This window comes from Haliaeetus leucocephalus, unplaced genomic scaffold (genome assembly GCF_000737465.1).
Source record: "Haliaeetus leucocephalus isolate CR32 unplaced genomic scaffold, Haliaeetus_leucocephalus-4.0 Scaffold161, whole genome shotgun sequence".
NCBI lineage: Eukaryota > Metazoa > Chordata > Aves > Accipitriformes > Accipitridae > Haliaeetus > Haliaeetus leucocephalus.
Genome location: NW_010972597.1, coordinates 1,322,133 through 1,341,148, shown reverse-complemented (window position 1 = coordinate 1,341,148; position 19,016 = coordinate 1,322,133). Strand labels below are relative to the sequence as shown.

Genomic DNA, 19,016 nt, shown 5'->3' with positions numbered 1-19,016 from the left:
CTCAGAAAGCATGTGGCATACACATACACACTCCTGCTGGCTAGACATTCATTTAGTCATCACAGACGTTGCTTGGTACCTTTGCCTCAACTTGCACAGTAACAGTACTTAATTAGTACTTAAACAGCAAAGAAAGCCAGGCCTGCAGGCTTTTTCTGCACAACCTGCCCTAAAGCAGCATCTGACGGATGGGGAAGAAACAATGCCAAAGCAAATGAAATAGCTCCCGGGCCATTAAAAGCATCATTATTTTAAAGTATTGATTTTTGAATGATAGCAAGAAAATTGGTATCCAACACACCGGTGATGTCTATTTCATAGATAACTTGTATGCCAGAAGTTAGATAAGTTCTAACATCTTTGCCAACACACACAAGAAAGACCTGCTGCAGGAAAAGCATGCTACACCTATGCTGCTATGAAAGTGCAGCTCCCAAAGGGCTGCAAGTCCAACATCATCAACCCCCTGCCAATACAGCTACCTCACGCACCCAGTGGGCACGCTGCTGGCTTGGAGTGCAAGGTTCAGCTATGCTGGAGCCTATCTGAGCTGGCCCAGATAACGCTGGCCCTGAGGCAGCTTTTAGGAAACAAAGCAGACATATCCTCCCCTTGGTATGTCCAATGGAGGTGTGGGCCAATAACCCATTATCTTCAGCAAACTCATTCTCCAGCAGGGCTGAACTCCAGCCTTTGAAAGCATGACCTCTCTAAGTTCCCTCTCTGTAAGATGAAAATACTACCACCACCTCTTTACCTACCCACTGAACATCCTCAGAAAAGGTCTCCAGCTGCTTATCAACTTGCCAGCGCCTCACACAGCCCAGAAAGCAGGCAGAAGTCATTAAGTAAAGCCTTCCTGAGAAAGGAACTCTAAAGCTTGCAAGTGAAGAACTCCAATTTACAAAACTACTGAGTGCCATTATCCACCCCAAATGAAGAGCCAACATGGGTCAACAGTTTTGACACTGACCTTTCAGCACCAAAGCAGCTCACAGCACCAGTGCAAATGTTCAGTCCTCTTCAAGTGCTTTCTTCCACCCCCTCTCTTCTTGCTGGTTTTGGTCCTCTGCTGGATTCAGGAAAGCAGACAGCTGAAGAAGAAAAGAAAAGGATGCAGAGAATTATTAACTATGTCAAAGATTATTTTAGGAATCAATATTAGATAATATACTTTGCCATCAAGTCCTCCTTTTAATAGAGAGCATGTGATTTCAGAATACACCTTATGAATGCATTTGATTAAACTGCAAAGTGTGCACTGGGTAATGGAGGAGAGCCAAACTGCGGCAGTGAAGGGCATGAAGACCTTCTGATGGTAGGAAGCTGTTAGAACAAGTTTATATTCACTGCTGCAACCTGTAAATGCTGCTATCATTTCTGTCATGGCTGTGTACACACCACAACAACAGCTCGTTCTGGTGCAAAAGGCCTGAAAGTAACTCCATGAGAAAGCTCAGGAAGAAGACCCTTCTGTGCAGTGTGAAGCCCTAGCTGGTGTTAGTGCCTTGAAGTGATCATTGCTCCGAGCCCTCCCATGGGAGCTGCCTGGGAAGAGGAAAGAGGTGGGCAGACAGTACCAGAACTCATTGTGTACATCCATCCTCTGCTCCCAGGGCGTACAAGCCCCAGGATATAGAGTATGAACCAGAGCAGGGCCCCTGTAGAGAAAGGTGTGCTAGAGTCACCATTTTCTTCAGCCTCTGTCCCTGCTGAAGCATAATCAAGACACAGGTCCTAAGCACCATGGTAGGCTCTGCTGGAAAACAGCTCCCCTGAATTCATCTGCCACTGCCAGCCCTCCTAGAGCAAGGATTCAACCTCCCAGTAAATGCACAGTACTTCCCTCAGATAAGCAAGAAGCCACAGGAAGGTGCCTTCAAACTTAACAGGAGGTATTTCTCTACAACCTTACTACATTTATCATAGAATCATAGATTGGTTTGGGTTGGAAGGGACCTTTAAAGGTCATCTAGTCCAACCCCCACCCCCAGCGATGAGCAGAGACATCTTCAACTAGATCAGGTTGCTCAGAGTCCCGTCCAGCCTGACGTTGAACACTTCCAGGGATGGGGCTTCTACAGCCTCTCTCGGCAACCTCTTCCAGTGTTTCACCACCCTCATCATAAAAAATTTCTTCCTTACATCTAGCCTGAATCCACCCTCCTTTAGTTTAAAATCATTACCCCTTGTCCTGTCACAACAGGCCCTACTAAAAACTCTGTCCCCATCTTTCTTATAAGCCCCCTTTAACTATTGAAAGGCCACAGTAAGGTATCCCCAGAGACCTCTCTTCTCCAGGCTGAACAACCCCAGCTCTTTCAGCCCTTCCTCATAGGAGAGGTGTTCCAGCCCTCTGATCATGTTTGTGGGCCTCCTCTGGACCCACTCCAACAGGTCCATGTCTTTCCTGTACTGAGGGCCCCAGAGCTGGATGCAGTTCTGCAGGTGGGGACTCACCAGAGCAGAGTAGAGGGGAACAATCACCTCCCTCAACATGTTGACCCACGGTTCTTTTGATGCAGCCCATGGTATGGTTGGCTTTCTGGGCTGCAAGCGCACATTGCCAGCTCATGTCCAGCTTTTCATCCACCAGAACCACCAAGTCCCTCTCAAAAGGGCTGCTCTCAATCCCTTCATCCTTCAGCCTCTATTGATACCAGAGTTTGCCCCGACCCAGGTGCAGGACCTTGCATTTGGCCCTGTTGAACTTCACGGAGTTCACATGGGCCCACTTCTAGAGTGTGTCCAGGTCCTTCTGGATGGCATCCCATCCCTCAGGTGTGTCAACCGCACCACTCAGCATGGTGTCATCTGCAAACTTGCTGAGGGTGCGCCCAATCCCACTGTCCATGTCACTGATGAAGACATTAAACAGTACTGGTCCCAGTATGGACCCCTGAGGGACACCACTCGTCACTGATCTCCATCTGGACTTTGAGTCATTGACCACTATGCTCTCTATGACCACTATGGATGCGACGATCCAACCAATTCCTTATCCACCAAACAGTCCACCCATCAAATCCATATCTCTCCAATTTAGAGAGAAGGATGTTGTGGGGGACCGTGTCAAAGGCCTTACAAAAGTCCAGACAGATGACACCCGTAGCTTTTCCCTTGTCCACTGGTGTAGTCACTCCATCATAGAAGGCTACTAGGTTGGTCAGGCAAGACTTGCCCTTGGTGAAGCCATGCTGGCTTTCTCGAATCACCTCCCTGTCCTCCATGTGCCTTAACACAGCTTCTAGGAGGATGTGTTCCATGATCTTCCCAGGCACAGAGGTGAGGCTGCCAGGTCAGTAGTTCCCAGGCTCCTCCTTTCCAACCTTTTTAAAAATGGGTGCAATGTTTCCCTTTTCGCAGTCTCCAAGGACTTCACCTGACTGCCGTGACTTTTCAAGTACCATGGAGAGTGGCTTGGCAACTACATCAGCCAATTCCCTCAGGACTCTGGGATGCATCTCATCAGGTCCCATAGACTTATGTATGTTCAGGTTCCGCAGGTGGTCTCAAACCTGATCTTCTCTTACAGTGGGAGGGACTTTGCTCCCCCAGTCCCTGCCTCGAGGTCCATCCACTCATGAAGTGGGGGAAGAGAGGTTGCCAGTGAAGACTGAGACAAAAAAGTTGTTGAGTACCTCAACCTTCTCCTCGTCTGTTGTTACCAGTTTGCCAGTCATGTTCGTTGGGGGGATACACTTTCTTTGACCTTCCTTTTCAGGCTGACATACCTATAGAATCCCTTCTTATTATTCTTTGCATCCCTTGCCAAGTTCAGCTCCAGCCACGCCTTGGCTTTCCTGACCCCATCCCTACACAACTGGGCAATGTCCCTATACTCTTCCCAGGACACCTGTCCCTGCTTCCACTGCCTGTGCATTTCCTTCTTGCCCTTTAGCTTGACCAGCAGGTCTTGACTCATCCATGCCGGTCTCTTGGCGTCCTTGACTTCTTACCCCTGGGAATCGAGAGCTCTTGTGCTTTATGGAAAGCATCCTTAAAGATCTGCCAGCTCTGTTCTGCTCCCTTGTCACTGACGGCAGTTTCCCAGGGGGTCCTACTGACTAACTCCTTGAACAGCTGGAATTTTTCTTTCCTAAAATTCAGGGTCCCGACTTCAGTCTTTGCATGACCCATATCCCTCAGGACTGCAAACTCCACCAGTGCGTGATCACTGCAGCCCAGGCTGCCTCCAATCCTGATGTCACCAATTAGCTCACTTGTGTTGGTCACCAACAGGTCCAGTAATGCATCCCCTCTCGTAGGGCTGTCTATTACCTGGCTTAAGAAGTTATATTCAATGCACTCCAGGGGTCTCCCAGATTGTCTACAGCTCGCCATGCTACTTTACCAGCAGATGTTGGGGTGGCTGAAGCCTCCCAGCAGGATGAGAGCCTGCAAGCCTCCTGTAGCTGGAGTAAGAAGACTTCATCAGTAGGCTCTCCCTGATCAGGCAGCCTGTAGTAAACACCAACCACAAGGTTCCCTTTGTTGGCTTGATCTCTAATTCTTACCCATAAGCTTGCAACCTGCTTGTGGCTATTCTTCAGAGACAGCTCTTCACAATCTATCCGTTTCTTGACATAGAGGGCAACCCCTCTGTCCCTCCTTCCTCACCTGCCCCTTCTGAACAGCTTGTAGTCATCGACAGCAGCACTCCAGTCATTTGTCCCACCAAGTTTCAGTAATGACAAGTAGATCGTAGCTTTCTAGCAGCACCATGGCTTCCAACTTGTCCTGTTTGCTGCCCATGCTCCATACATCGGTGCGGAGGCACTTCAGCTGGGATGTTGGCCGTGTCATCTTTTTAGAGGAACACACCCTAATTCCTTTGACATGTTTCACCAGTGTTTCTCTGTTGGCTCCTATTACCTCAGGAGCCCCTGGCTCCTCTTTGTAAGACTTCAAGTGTGCTCCAGTATACCCAGCACATTGCAGAGCAACAGGCTGAGGGCCCTTGCTAGCAACCCGTCCCTCTAACCTTGGTGTGTCATCCTACGGTTTGTCATTTCTGTGGAGGCAGCTAGGCTGCATAAGGCAGCTGTACTGGAAAATGGCCTCTAGCATCCCCTCTGTCCAGTGCTTTTCTAAGATAGAGGGTCCCAAACTTTTTGCAGTCGTTTGTGCTGCCACATCCTCAGCCATCTCATCCTCATCCCACAGCAGGTAGGTTCAATTCTCCCTGCAATCTGTTTCCATTGGCATTGCAGGCAACAGGATGGAGAGGAGAATACCAATTCTCCCTCCCTAACCTGTTTGGACACTGAATTAATGACCCTTTGATCTACACCCTGACACTAACCTACTTCACAGCCTAAGGCTTAAACTCCTATCTATTGCTGGTACCGGGATATGGAAACAGTAATACTTCCTGACTTGCCTGGGTGGGATAATGGGATGTTTGCAAACCAGCTGGGAAGAGAAAAAGTTACTTTTTATTAGCAGATCAAATTTAACACAATTCATAACCATTTTAACTTCCTATTATCTTCAAGGGGAGGTTCCTGCAGGCCTTTACCTAGCATAGTATGGGCAACACACCTTCATTTATAATCAGCTTGGATTACCCCTGCTTCCATTCCCTATGAAAAGGAATGCTCTAGTAAGAGCTAGAAACTTGTTGATTCACATTACTGTGTAGCCTCTAGACCACAAAAACATGTCGAGAGAAACAGTGGAAATCCCAGCACTTGAGCCATTGAGAAGCAGGCCAAACAAAGCCCTGGAATCATTAATTAAAGATCAGACAACAGAGCTTTCTGAGGAACTGGGGAGTGGAGGGAAGGCACAGGCAGCACAATCATCTGCAAAGCAAGCAATATCTCTGAAGCATCCTCAGTCCCACGGCTGGGCCCAAACTCTCCTCAAGCAGCCCTTGTGCCCTACCATTTATCCATCTGCTTCATGCTGCTCCCCCACTCCTGCCCTTTCAGAAGAGAAAGCCGACCCAGGACGCAAAGCTGAATGTTTTGCTTTCCATCTCAGCATGTTGGAACATGCTGGAAAGTCAAAGTACTCATGCCTCTAGGGCTGGGGAGAAGGCAAAACATGAGCCAGACATCCACTGAGGCAAAAAAGCTTCTTCTCAGGAATTGTCATTGATACTTGTGTGTGGAGCAGGCACACAGAATAGTTTTTGGTCCAAAACACTCCTCCCTGACCCTTTACATGGACGCTCAACTCATTTGGCACTGCTGAATGAGATTCCCCAGACCACAGCTTGGAAACTGCCTTTATCTCCTTCTGCCTGTTGTCTAAACTGATGATGTGCTGCTGAGGGCATGAAGTATTGACTGTACAGTACCTAGCACAAAAGGATCTCGCCCCAAGCCTTTTAGGGGCTGCTGAGAAGTGAGGAATACAAAGCAATGTTTTCCAGCCACATCATCTACTCCTACCAGGAAGGTGCACGGTGGTTCTGGGAGAAGTGGAGACAACTTAGAAAGCCACCTACATTCAACAAGAAGGAAGATCTCTTGGCCATCTTTGGCAGACCCTGCCTGGCTCTACCTCTCAATGGGGAGAGCACCTTTCTGAAGAACTCAGAGAGGATAAGCAAGATTCCATCCTGGGAGTTTGGGAGGATCTCACCTCAACACTGTCTGGGTCTAGGAATCATCTTCACAGGCACATCACAGTCCTGCTGTCACCCCTTGGGATGCTTGCCAAATCCCTCCTTTCTTCTACCCTGGCTCGAGCTGCTGCATTTTGAATAGACCCCTCAAGAGAGATGTAGACCCTTAACTCCTGCTAATTTTGATGAGAGTCAGGTGTCCGGTGAGGAACTGTGTGCCTAATACACCTGAGGAGCCATCTGCTCTTTGAGACAAGAGCTGTCTCTCAGAAAAGCGCTTAGCCCTTCTGCTAATTTTCCTGAGACTGTTTACTCCCCAGGGGAGGGACTTACTGAAGTAACAATAAGCATACATTTCAGACTCGGCAAGGGTTTACATGTCCAGCACCACACACATACCTGCGAATTAAATGTTCTATGAGGGGGTTAGTCAAACCTGGGCAAGGTTGTGGCTGACTTCGGGATCCTTGAGGATAAAAGGGACCTTAGCATAAAACCAATTTCACAACCATTAAGAAAAAGAAAGCATGAGACTGAAAGAAAGAGCGATAGAGCATGCCCAGGACTGCATGTGTCTGTGCTCTAGCACTGTTCCACTACAAAGCAAACAAAAAACCCTTCACAGGGCTTTCTGGTCCTAACAAAACATATGCAGCCAGCCACATCCTGAGAGCAGAAAGCCCCCATCTGCTGCTTCCAGAAGTGGATGACCAGGGAAGCAAATGGCCCCTCCAAGCACCCAGTCCCCATTGGGAGCTGGAAGGCAGGCCAGAGACCAGCATGCACTGCGCGACCAACGGGAACTCCTTGCATCAAACAACATCCTCTTGTATCTCATAAGGCCTCCTTTATCCTGAAGGATCCCGAAGCACTTTACGCTATTTATACACAGGAACCACTTCACTAGTCATTGAACTGAGGAGAGGAACAATAACCGTCTCTTTTCTCTCTCTTGAAGCACCAGAAATCAGTGCCTGGCATGTGTTTGCAGACAGCTCATAGCAATGAGGGTTTGCCATGATGAGGAACAATAGTTCAGATAGGTCAGGGTTAGCCAACAGACAAGACAAACTCTTCACTGCAGCCTACTATTGGCATTTTAAATTCTATTTTCCCAACTCTGTTCACGGGCATTGTGGGGTTTTTTGCATTTTATTTTTTTTTTTTTTTTTTAAAGCAGGGCTTTGTCCACACTGAAGAACTTAACAGTAGCATTATACTGCATTTCTAAACAAAACAGTTTGTGCAGAATCAGCTTTCCGCCTGATCCCTTCCTATTCATTACATTCATTTTCAGCTCAGCTCTGAGAAGCAAAGCCACTGGGTCCTCAGTGTTTTCAGGGAGTGCTCACAAAACCTCCCTGCCCTGTAGCCATGCCAGTACTAGGACCAAGCCAATAAGCACTAAAAATCCTCCCAGCTCCCACAAAGCCTACTCAGGCAATTCTGTACATCAGTTCAAATCTGTCCTGGTTTTGGCTGCAATAAAGTTAATTTTCTTCTTAGTAGCTGGTATAGTGCTGTGTTTTGGATTTAGGATGAGAAGAATGTTGGTAACACACTGACGTTTTCAGTTGTTGCTTAGTAGCGTTTAGTCTAAAGTCAAGGATTTTTCAGCTTCTCATACCCAGCCAGCAAGAAGGCTGGAGGGGCACAAGAAGTTGGGAGGGGACACAGCCAGGACAGCTGACCCAAACTGGCCAAAGGGGTATTCCATACTATGTGACATCATGCCCAGTATATAAACTGGGGGGAGTTGGCTGGCACGGGCATGGTGGCTCAGGGATTGGCTGGGCATCAGTCGATGGGTGGCGAGCAACTGTATTGTGCATCACTTGTTTTGTATATTCTCTTATTAGTAGTAGTAGTATTTCCCCTTCCTTTTCTGTCCTACTAAACTGTCTTTATCTCAACCCACAAGTTTTACTTTTTTACCCCCCCTCGATTCTCTCCCCAATCCCACGGGGGGGGGGGGGGGGGGGTTGGAGTGAGTGAGTGGCTGCATGGTGCTTAGTTGCCAGCTGGGGTTAAACCACAACAAAGCGCTCTCCAAATAATGCAGCGATGATAACCATTTGTTCACTCTCTACCAATAGCTGGGTTTTTACACCGTGGTTTGAGCTCAGGGCAAATACTAACCTAAGAACACATGCTGTGTTGTAGATAGTGCACAGTCACTCAAAATTTGTTTGCAGTCTCATTGCAGAGGTACTTTCAGTTTCATTTCCTACAAATCTGTGCAGTGAAAAAGTGACTAGCTAAAAACCAGTAGATTTTCTACCTACCCACAGTATCAGGTGCATATCCCATGGCAGGCCATCATCTTCACCTCACCGGGCTCATGAATGAATCGTGGGACTTTAATCCCACCATCTAAAATATGTGCAGCAGTTTTTGGAAGAGAGGGCAGGCAGCTGGTGTGTCACCACAGGGTACACTTCTAGCCTCTCTATGACACAGCGTTCTATAATCTCACTGCCTGAAAGATCCTTTGCCTCCTTAAAGCATCCCAACAAAGAAAAAAAAAAAGGTAGCACGATATAGTAGGAGCACAGAGAGTTCAAGTGACTCCCCCAGCAGAGAGAAGGGGTGGATTTGCTCTCCTCACATCTCAACACCCATCCTCCACCCACTGAGCTGTTCTGTCCTCTGGAAGACCATTGCAGAACGCAAAGCTGTAAAACGCAAAGTTTTCAAGCTACTTGTTAGCACTGCCCTACCTGTGCCTGACACACCTGACTGCAGATAGTACAAAGCAAGAAGTGCACAAAAAGCTGGCACCAGCTTTAGCTTTTGTACAAAACTTGTTTTGCTTTGAGTAGGCTGTTCCTGTTCGTGCTTTCTGCAGCATAAACAAGCAAAGCAAAAGTCTGGAGTCAGCCCACAGGTCTCTCCCAGGCTGCCTGCCTCAGTTTCGACTCCACAAAAATCACATTTTAAAAGCAGCTGAGAAGGGATTTGACAGTGGAAACTAAGGATAGCAGTCTTATCGCTTCAGCCATGTTGCTGATTAGCTCAGGACTGGTGCCACCCATGCCAGAGGAAACTTCTCAGCATGTCAGCGATAGTGCTGGTACCTCCAGTTCTAGGAATGGGGCAATGCACCCTGCAGCACCCCAGTGCACCGACAAAAGGGAACATGATGCAGCCACAGAACGAGGTGACAGCAGCTCTCACCTCAGCATGGCAGCTAGAGAGATATCGGTGCCATCTTCAGAAGCCTCCCTTCCTACCCAGGACAGCCACCTCATGTGGGAACACTCTCATGCCTGGAATTACCCGCTTCGGTAACAGCAGCGCCAGGAATGGCCAAGAAGTCTCTTCTGACCATCAGTCCTTATATAGCCCTGATGTCTGTGTCTCTGAGGGTGTTTTAGAGTGATCATTGAATGCTTTGAGGAGTTATATTTCTCCCCAGAGCTAAAAACACTTTACTAGAGTCAGATCAAATATCAAGCACAGTCAAGGGCAAATTAAGTGACATTTCATTTCCCAGAGCTGAAAGTCCACACTCATAGGAACTAGCTGTCTCCTTTCCTATAGGAGCAATGCTGGAAACAATGCTCAATCCAAGTTGCTTAAGGCTGCCTTGTAAAGGACCATTCTTCCAGTGAAAATTAAACAACCTCCAGCCAAAAATAAAACATTACTCCTCCTTCCCCTTTGCTCTTGTGTAGCAGGTTTTAATGACTCCACCAAAACCATTCACGCAGATGTTTTTAGACCAGCCTGCAAACTTGACAGGGAGGCACCAGCAGGTGAATAAATAACTGGGAGGCAAGGGCTGTCCCCAAGGCAATTACTTGCTGGCCCTTTGCCAAGGCTGGGGGCAAGGGAAAAAGAGAAAAGGTCCCTGACTCCAGAGCACATGCTAACAAGTTTTAAAGAAATCCCCCAGCCCCAAGCCATCAACCACTTCCCTGAAACACCTCACTCCACCAGTCTGTATACAGACCTGCACACAGAGGAACAGGGAGCTGGGCTTGCTCGGGTCCTCTCCGCTGCTTCAAATAAACACACAGGGAAAGGGCAGGCCTCCATGAAGGGTACAGAGCTATGAACAGTACAGAAACTTTGGCAAGTCTGCCTCAGCATATCATCCACTTCATTTAGAGCTGGCAGGAATAAGTAACTGGGAAAGGGTTCCTCTAACAAGAGGCCAGCATAAACTAGCTGGACTTCAACCAAAGCTGGGAAATCCTGCAGAGGATTTCTCCACCAACCCACCCTCAGGTTACCCTAGCACTATATGAACAAGCTTCATTAAAGGAAAGCCTAAAAGGAGTTTGAAACTTAATCCTCCCCACCCCACCCCCCACCACCGTGGAGGTCAATTTTCAAGTCAAGAGGGACCATATCATCTCATCTGATCTCCTGTCATTTTAAAGGTTAAAATTTTAAAGGCTAAAAGAAGTCCATTCTACAACTCTCAGACACCCTGGATTAACCCTCAAACACCAGGAAGACTAAAGAAGACTTCAGGAGTTGGGAGAAACGACATACTTTGTTCCCTCAGGAGCCTCTCCAAACGTTACTGGCACATACTCAGCATTCAGACTACTTTGAGCTCAGCAGAAAGCAGCAGAGCATTTTCCTCTGTGTGTAAGAGACAGGAACATGACAAACATCCGGCGTGGGGCAGACTCATTATCCGTCTCAACGCACCCCATGCCATTAGTGAGCAGGAGGGGGAAAGCAGTCCACAGCATGGTTCATTTGTAGGTTAAGCCACTCACTAAGTCCTTAAACATTAAAAGCAAAAAATACTCAAGAGAAAATCCAGTAACAACACAGCCAAAAGTTTCTGAAGAAACTGAGTAACTACCTTCACTTTGACCTGAGTTTCGGTCAGTACTAATGCCCACTGTGAAAATGAGGTCCCTCTAGGATATCAAAGGATGAGGAACCCCAAAAACAAAAGTCACTTCTTGCTTTTGAAGAAATTAGATAAAACTCTAAAATTGGCGCTGGAAGTAACCAGGGCAATTCTGGCACAGAAAATAATCCTCCTATGACTGACCTCAGATGAAAGGGTGTTTCAGCACTGACTGCCCTGGTGTCAGGGCCACCTTCCTACCACTCAGAAAACTCCTCACTGCAGTGGTAGCAGCATCTGACTTGGTAACCAAGTCAGTTTTCCTGCACAGACACAGGAAAACAAAAAAGACTATTTGGTCAGGGTGATACAGGGGAAGGGGACTTGGGCTGGCCAGACATGGTTATCCATGTCAAAAATTGGGAGGATACTGCTGATCTGCAGCAGTTATGCCCTTCGTACACAGGGAAATTTGCTTCCCACTTACACACTTGTAAATATACTGTTGATAAGAATTATGCTGATATAAATACAATAATTTAATTTGGATACTCTCACTGCTCTCATCTAAGTTAGCTTCCCTTTTTCCTAAAAGGTGGTTTTCTTCCACATGGACACAGATGCAGCCAAAGTAAAGCTCGTGACACAGTGAAAGTGAAGTTTTTCCTCTGCAACTGTGTCTGATTTTCCCTCCTTCCAGGCTTCTTGCAGCACACCTGTGAGTCAGGATCCATGCTCCACCAGTGCCTGACCAACTCTGAGGGCAAATGGCCCAGTGAAGTCAGCAACTAGGATTTTCTTCTGGTGTCAGCACAGTGGTTTAAATTCCCTTTTTCCTGTGTTGGGACACATTGCACATGCTGGAGGTAAGCACTGGGGAACACACAATGGATAGAGCAGGCCTTTGTTCCCGGAGGCTGAGTGCAGCCTCATTCCCCACATACAGCACCAGAGCTCAGTGGGATGCTTGTACTCTTTCCTGTACTCTTCCCCTACTCAGGAGGAGGAAAAAAAACAGCAAACTGGGACTCGAAGGTGCAGAAACCAGCCTGACAGTTCCTCCTCCCCAAATACAGAAAGAGGTCCTCCTGATAACAGGAAATTTGTCTCTCCAAAAACCCTCCAAGTGGGCAAGGTAAATTGGAGACCACATCAAACCCCTCATCTCACCTCTGGCAGACCTCTCACCTAAGTCAAGTCTCCCAACAAAGACGGAAAAGGGCTACTCCATATAGCAAGAGGGGACCTGCAACTAACCACAGCTTCCAGCTCGCTGGCAGCTCAACTCCTCAGCGAGTTGTACTTCCACACAGGACTGGACTCATCCCTTCTATGCTACAACAGCCGAACCCACAAGCACAAAGCCCAACACTTTCCCATATGCACGTTCCTTGCGCACAGCACTCGACATGCACACACCTGAGACCCCTTCTTGCTCCAGAGCTGGCTGCTCCAAGGCAGTGCTTGCCATGGATGTGTCCATGTGCACAGCTTCTACACTCATCATACACCGCTGTGACTGTACAGAGAGCTCCTCACCACCTCCCCAGGAGCTCTGCGTGCAGCTTACAGTGACCACAGACAAAAAGAACAAATGACCTCTGTTTCCAGGGCAATCTGAGGGGGAGATATGGGATATGAATTCCTCCCTTCTGGATTCCACCAAAGCTAGGAAGAAATACTGACATTCACAAGCCATGACTCATGCCTGCCTGGTCCAGCACTCCAGAAGTCCTGCTCACTGGCTGGCATGCCAGAAATGCCAGCATGGCTGGCATCTGCCAGCTGACTCTGTTAGCATATAAATTTGACCAAAATGTCCTTCCTCTTTATTTTCTGTATTGTTGCAGTGTGGTGGTCGCTGAGGGTCAGAGCACTCCCTGAAAACTTGTACAACGGCACAGGCAGTGTGGCTGTTGCTCTGGCAGGTAACAGGTCAGCGAGGCTCAAAACGTGAACCGCTTCACACAAAACAGAAACCTCTCCCCCAGGAATTCCTGCCTCAAACCACTCTTGGTCCCAGTTTTAACTGGATCTCATTAGTGAAGGAGCCAAAGAATCTGTTGTTAGTACTCCAGCTACGCTGGTAAGTCATATACTTGTATTTAAAGAGCTGCCAAGGATGCTCCATTAACCTCCACAGAGCATAATTCCTGACTGCCCCTCCTTCTCCCACTAGACCAGTATCCTGCCCCCACTAGCAGCTACTTACGCTTACATCCTTCCATAGTGGAACTGGCTACATTTTCAGGCCCGTGTTGAGCTTATGGCATTACTGCCTGAAATGCACCTACCGAGCTGTACAGCACTTTTCCAGCTCGGACCAGAGAGCCACAACCACCCGACCAGCAAGAGGAACTTAGGTTAGAAACATGGACGAAGCTGGTCATACCCAAACATGGCCCAGACCCCAAAACACACCTTATTCTGCCATGCAATATCAGGAGTGCAAAATAGTAACCATCTGCTTGGTCTTTCACCTGTCTGCTTCTCCCTCATAGGGGCAGAAGTGTTCCAGGGCAAGGTATCAGACATGCTTTCACCCTACCCATTTGTACAGCACAGCCAGACCTCTCTCCCCCTGTCTCTCCAGGTGTTTGTTCCTCTCAACCTGTCCCTCTCCTACAGTGGCAAAGACATCTGGGAAACATGCTGCAGATTTCAGCCCAACTCCACAGCTTCTTAGGAGCACGCACTTTTCACTTTGCAGCTACAGGGTCAAACTCCACCAAAGCACAGGCACTTGGACCCTCATAACTCTTTTCACTGCCCCAGCTTCCAACTGCTCTGTTTAAAACCAGCTCCCTGCTGCTCTGTTTTCTTTCCTATACAAGGAAACAGAACCTGGGTTGGAAAAGTGAACTTTGCTCCTTTTGCATTCAGATCTGGTACCAGCATAGATAAGAAACAACAGTTAATGCCAAACATTTTGTGTCACCTACTTCTGGCTCAGTTTTTCCTTACGAAGCCTCATTACCACTGCCAGGAACAACTGGTGGGTCTGAGCAACATCCCCTCTCATACCTCCTACACTTTTCATTTCCACCTCTCTTAAGAGGCTGTGCCATATCCCACATTGTCCATGCTTCCTCACTCGGATGCACTAAGCGACTCCACGGCACCCTACATGGATGCAGGCAATACACACTGTGCAACTCACTGTACAATTAAAAATGCATTTGGTTGGCTGTACCCTGCTGACAGTGGCTGTAGGTCAACACCTAAATGCATTTAAACAGCTGCCAAGGACCCTCCCTTAACCTCCACAGAACATAATTCCTGATGTGCTTCCTTATCCCAGTAAACCAGTATCCTGCCTCCAATAGTGTCCAGCACTGCTGGCATCAAAACTATGCATGAAATACACACACACACACTACATATATATATATCTATCCATCTCAACAACTCCATGAAGACCCCAGCTGGCATGTCATGGCAGCTACTCATGCTTGCATCCTTCTAAGGAGCTGGCTACACTTTTAGGCCCGTGTTGAGCTTATTGTACTACTGCCTGAAATGTACCTATCGAGCTGTACAGCACTTTTCCAGCTCGGACTGGAGAGCCACAACCACCTGACCAGCAAGAGGAACTTGGGTTAGAAACATGGACCAAGTTGGTCATATCCAAATGCAGCCCAGACCCCAAAACACACCTCTTATTCTGCCATGCAACGCCAGGAGTGCAAAATAGTAATTATCCTCCTGCTCATTCTGCCAAGAGCTTTATTACTGTGCAGCAGCCAGGATGCAGGACTAATAAGACTGACTGAATTCATTCCCCAGGATGCCAGGCTGTTGAGATCACAAGCAGAGGAGTCTGGCAGGCGGGACAGAGCACAGCACTGGCGAGGGAGATGCTCATCAGCAGTGCTGCTATTACAGTGCTGAGCCTTGCCAAGAGGGCCTGGCAGCAAACGGTTTTTGTGCCATGGGGAGGGATGGTATGAGGTGCTCTCCGCAGAACTGACAAAACAACTCATCTCCATCCTGCAGCCCTGCCATTCCTCATTCCTCCCTCCACACCCTGGGTTCAGGCACAGGGCAGCAGAGAAAAGCACTTTTCTCACAGGTTGGGAAGATGGTCACCATCCTGGGGAAAAGCTCTGCCAAAGTGCACGTGCAAAAAAGAATGGGAAAATGGGGTGATTTTACAAACAGCGACACTGTTCATTTCATTTGGGCTTTGCTGTGGCAAAAGGAAAATCATGTTCAGGGTCTGAAAGGCAGGATGAGCAAGTGAGACAGAAGGAGACCCGGTCTTCACCTTCAGGATCTTGAAGGTTTTTAAACAACCAGGGAGACTAAGGTTTCTGTTCCTCACAGCCAGGGAAGCTGAGGTGAGCTGTAATTTCCAGGAGTCACCCTCCCTCAGGCTTTCCATGACCTCAAATGTCGGTGCACACATTCAGGGAAAGCTGGAGATAACCCAGTGTCGAGCCCAGGAGCAGAGAGTAGAAGTGGGGAGGAGGAGAGCATCTTCTCACAAGCTTTCAAGAGCAAGACTGATGAAGTCAATGAGGATAGTATTAGTAGACTGGGACATGAAAAAGCAAAGCTCCCTGTTTCTAGTTTTCAGAGTCAGTCCATCCACGTTGTATCTTCCTAAGCTTCTGTCTTAAACAAAAGGCACAAGAAAAACAGAGGGACAGCATGATTGCTTTGTAAGTGACCAAATCACCTGGAAATGCCAGAAAGGATTGTTTGCCATGTACAGGTATACATGGTGACAGAGATGTTACATGTACGAATACATGTAAAAATATATTTTCCTCCAATGCATAACAAGTAGCCCAACACACTTCTTAGAGCAGAAGCCAAACTTTGTAAAAGCAATGAGTGAATTTACCTGCGGGGTGACCCAACTCGAGGAAACACAGCTCTCCACTCAACCCCCTCAGGGCTGTCTCAACAGCAAGGGAGTTGCTGTCTGCTCTGTTTATGTGCAATGAGAACAGCTAGAGTTGTGCTACTACCTTTATTAGCTGGGAATAATAAAATACACCTGCTGGAAACTTCCTAACAGGGATAGATAGCACTCCATCAGCCACTCCCACCTAGCATTTTTTCTTGACAAGGGAAGACCAGCAGCTTTTTTCCACCCCTTACTGAAGAATCTCTCACACCCAAACTTTTGGAGGCTGCACTGAAAATAACCTTTGCAGAGCCAAGATTTTGGGTGTGTGTGCCTCACTGTACTTGAGAGCAGCCTCAGAGTCCTGCCCACTTCCAAACTAGCATAAGACTTCCCTTCTGCACAAGGGGGCCCGGGAAGCTAAAGCACTGGATAAAAATCTTCTTGGGTTGGTATTCCCTGCTTACTCAGATGACGGCTTATGTATTAAACCCAAGAGGAAAGCCACAGCCCCAACTGGGCTGTTGAAGTTCCTCTTACTCAGTGCTCTGCTGTCTGCACTAAGAACAAACCCTCCTTTAACACACCTGCCTTGAGACAGGAGCAAGAAAACCTGACTGTTAAGCTGCCACAAAATGTACCGCAGGATGGAATAACCACCTCAGACTCCAGAGTAAAATGAGATATGTGGGACATTATGTCAAGCACACAGAAAAGGCATGTTCTTATGGTTTACTGTAGTCAACACACAGCAGGGACTGCCAGGACTTTTACCAGGCAACTGAGGGAGTAATTCTCCTCCATTGCTGAAGGACTCCACCAAGAAGGTAAGCCATTATTTCAAAAAAAGCCATAGGCCAATCAATATATGCGACAGTTTGGAATAAAACATGCTTTTTGCAGAAATACAGCATATGGACAGAAAGACATCCAGGTCAGGAACTCAAAGACATCATCAGGACACTACAGAGCAAGGATGTGATCTCAGGATAGTTATCTGGAGGAGCTCAAAAGCTGCCAACTCCTCTGACTTGCAACCCAAGCCTTCAGCAAGGACATCTGACTTGAAGTAGTGGCACCTAAGAGCTGCTGTAGGAAACCAGAGCCCAGATCCACCTATGCAACCCAGCATAATGCCTTTGACAGGGACTTGTCACCAGATGCCTCAGGTAAAGCCTAAGTGATGCTGCCCCAAACACTGCCCAGCTTCCAACAATTTGCAGATCGGAAACTGCCTGTCCTAGGCACACAAACTCCTTCAGAGAACCTAAACACACTGAAACTTTTGCATTGACTTTTCTAGTTTCTGTTGAGCTCAGCAACAGCTCAGAAGAGACAGATGCTCTGCTCTCTCCACCACAGGTAGTCATCTTTAGTAGCAGTGAGAGTTGTGCAGGAGGACTGGGATGGACCTTTGTCTGACTGATGATATGCCAAGAGACTCTTCAGCCTCAACAACACCTGGTGGTAGATATCCTATCACACCAAAAACTTCCTTAAGAACCTAGGCAATGCCTCACAGATAGCAAAGGAAACCCATTTTGGCAAAAGGGACTTGTTTCAAAACTGTTTCAACAAAATGACCACCACTGGGCATTACCTCTGATGGGTGATGCCATTTTAATTAACCCTTGTTCCAGCAGACACCACGTGAACTCTCAGAGCAAGCCAGGAAGTGCCGTAGGGGGACAAAGGAAGTGAAGCAGCGTAATTTAAGGGATGCTATAGAGCAGCCTGAAATAAAGATATGTCTTTGCTAAAATTCAATAGGATACTGCAACAGGTTGACTACAAAAGCCCTCAGGAAGAGTCAGGATTTTTTTAAATTTACAGCAGTTTACATTCTTCATGAGACATAAAGCAAAGGCAACTGGGAAAGATTCCTCACGGCAAGCAACACCGTAGTGCAACAATAACCCATCGCCATCAGCTTCCCATCTGATTCAGCTTCCAGAAAATGAAAGAAAAGGAACATCGCCTGGATTTTGTGGTAAACAAGGGCTCGCTCTCCCCCTCCTCCACCTCCAAGGGTCCTCCTACGAGACCAACATAAAGGCCAAGTCTTACTTGTTCAACAGGGAGACTTAACAGAACACAGGGCAGAGGCAGATAAATGTTGTTTCGCAAGCTTATGGCAACGTTCGTAACACTCTTCCTAATGCACGGACTGCGCAAACCTTCTGTCACCTCCCGCACCCCACCCCCCCGCAACAGGTTAAAACACTTTAAAAAACAAAGCCCCTGTGAAGGTGCACAATGCCAGCGGGCGCTGATGTTGAAGCAAAGCAGCGCTGCAGTGGAGCTGGCCTTCGGTACAGACCGCGGCCAGGTACAGGCGGTCGCCTCACGGCCCGGCGCGCCGCGGGCGAGCAGAGCGCCGGACCCCGGCTGCGATGCCCGGGGCCCACGGGCAGCGCTTTGCCTCCCCGCTCCCAGGCCGGGCTGTCGGGGGCTGCTGCTTGCGGCACCCGCCGCCGTCCCGGCCTCCCCACTCCGCTTCCCCACGGCCGCGGGGGGACCCTCCCGCACCCACCCTCCCTCCCTCCCCAGGCGGCCGCCATTTCGGGGGCGCCCCGCCTCACCCCTCCGCAGCGAGCCGCGCCGGACCGCAGCGCTCCGCGCCGCCTCACGTCCCGACCTGCCACGCTGTGAGGGAGGGAAGGTACCGAGGGAGGGAGGGAGCGAGGGCGGGGGCGGTGCGGCTAGCCCGGCCCGGGACGCCCAGCCGGGGCCACCGCCCGACCCCGCGGGGCGGTGCCTCCTCGAGG

At 48.5% G+C, this 19,016-nt stretch overlaps 1 protein-coding gene across 1 annotated transcript in view; it reads right to left on the bottom strand.

Moving 5' to 3' along the window:
- CD151 (CD151 molecule (Raph blood group)) overlaps nt 1–18,905 on the bottom strand; it is a 38,982-nt gene extending 20,077 nt beyond the window's left edge. Inside the window, exons 1-2 of the mRNA XM_010562566.1 lie at nt 18,831–18,905; nt 974–1,094 (exon numbers count right to left, since the gene is read on the bottom strand). The gene's annotated coding sequence lies outside the window, so the exon portion shown is untranslated. The remainder of the gene's footprint in view (nt 1–973; nt 1,095–18,830) is intronic.
- Between the last annotated feature and the right edge of the window lie 111 nt (nt 18,906–19,016).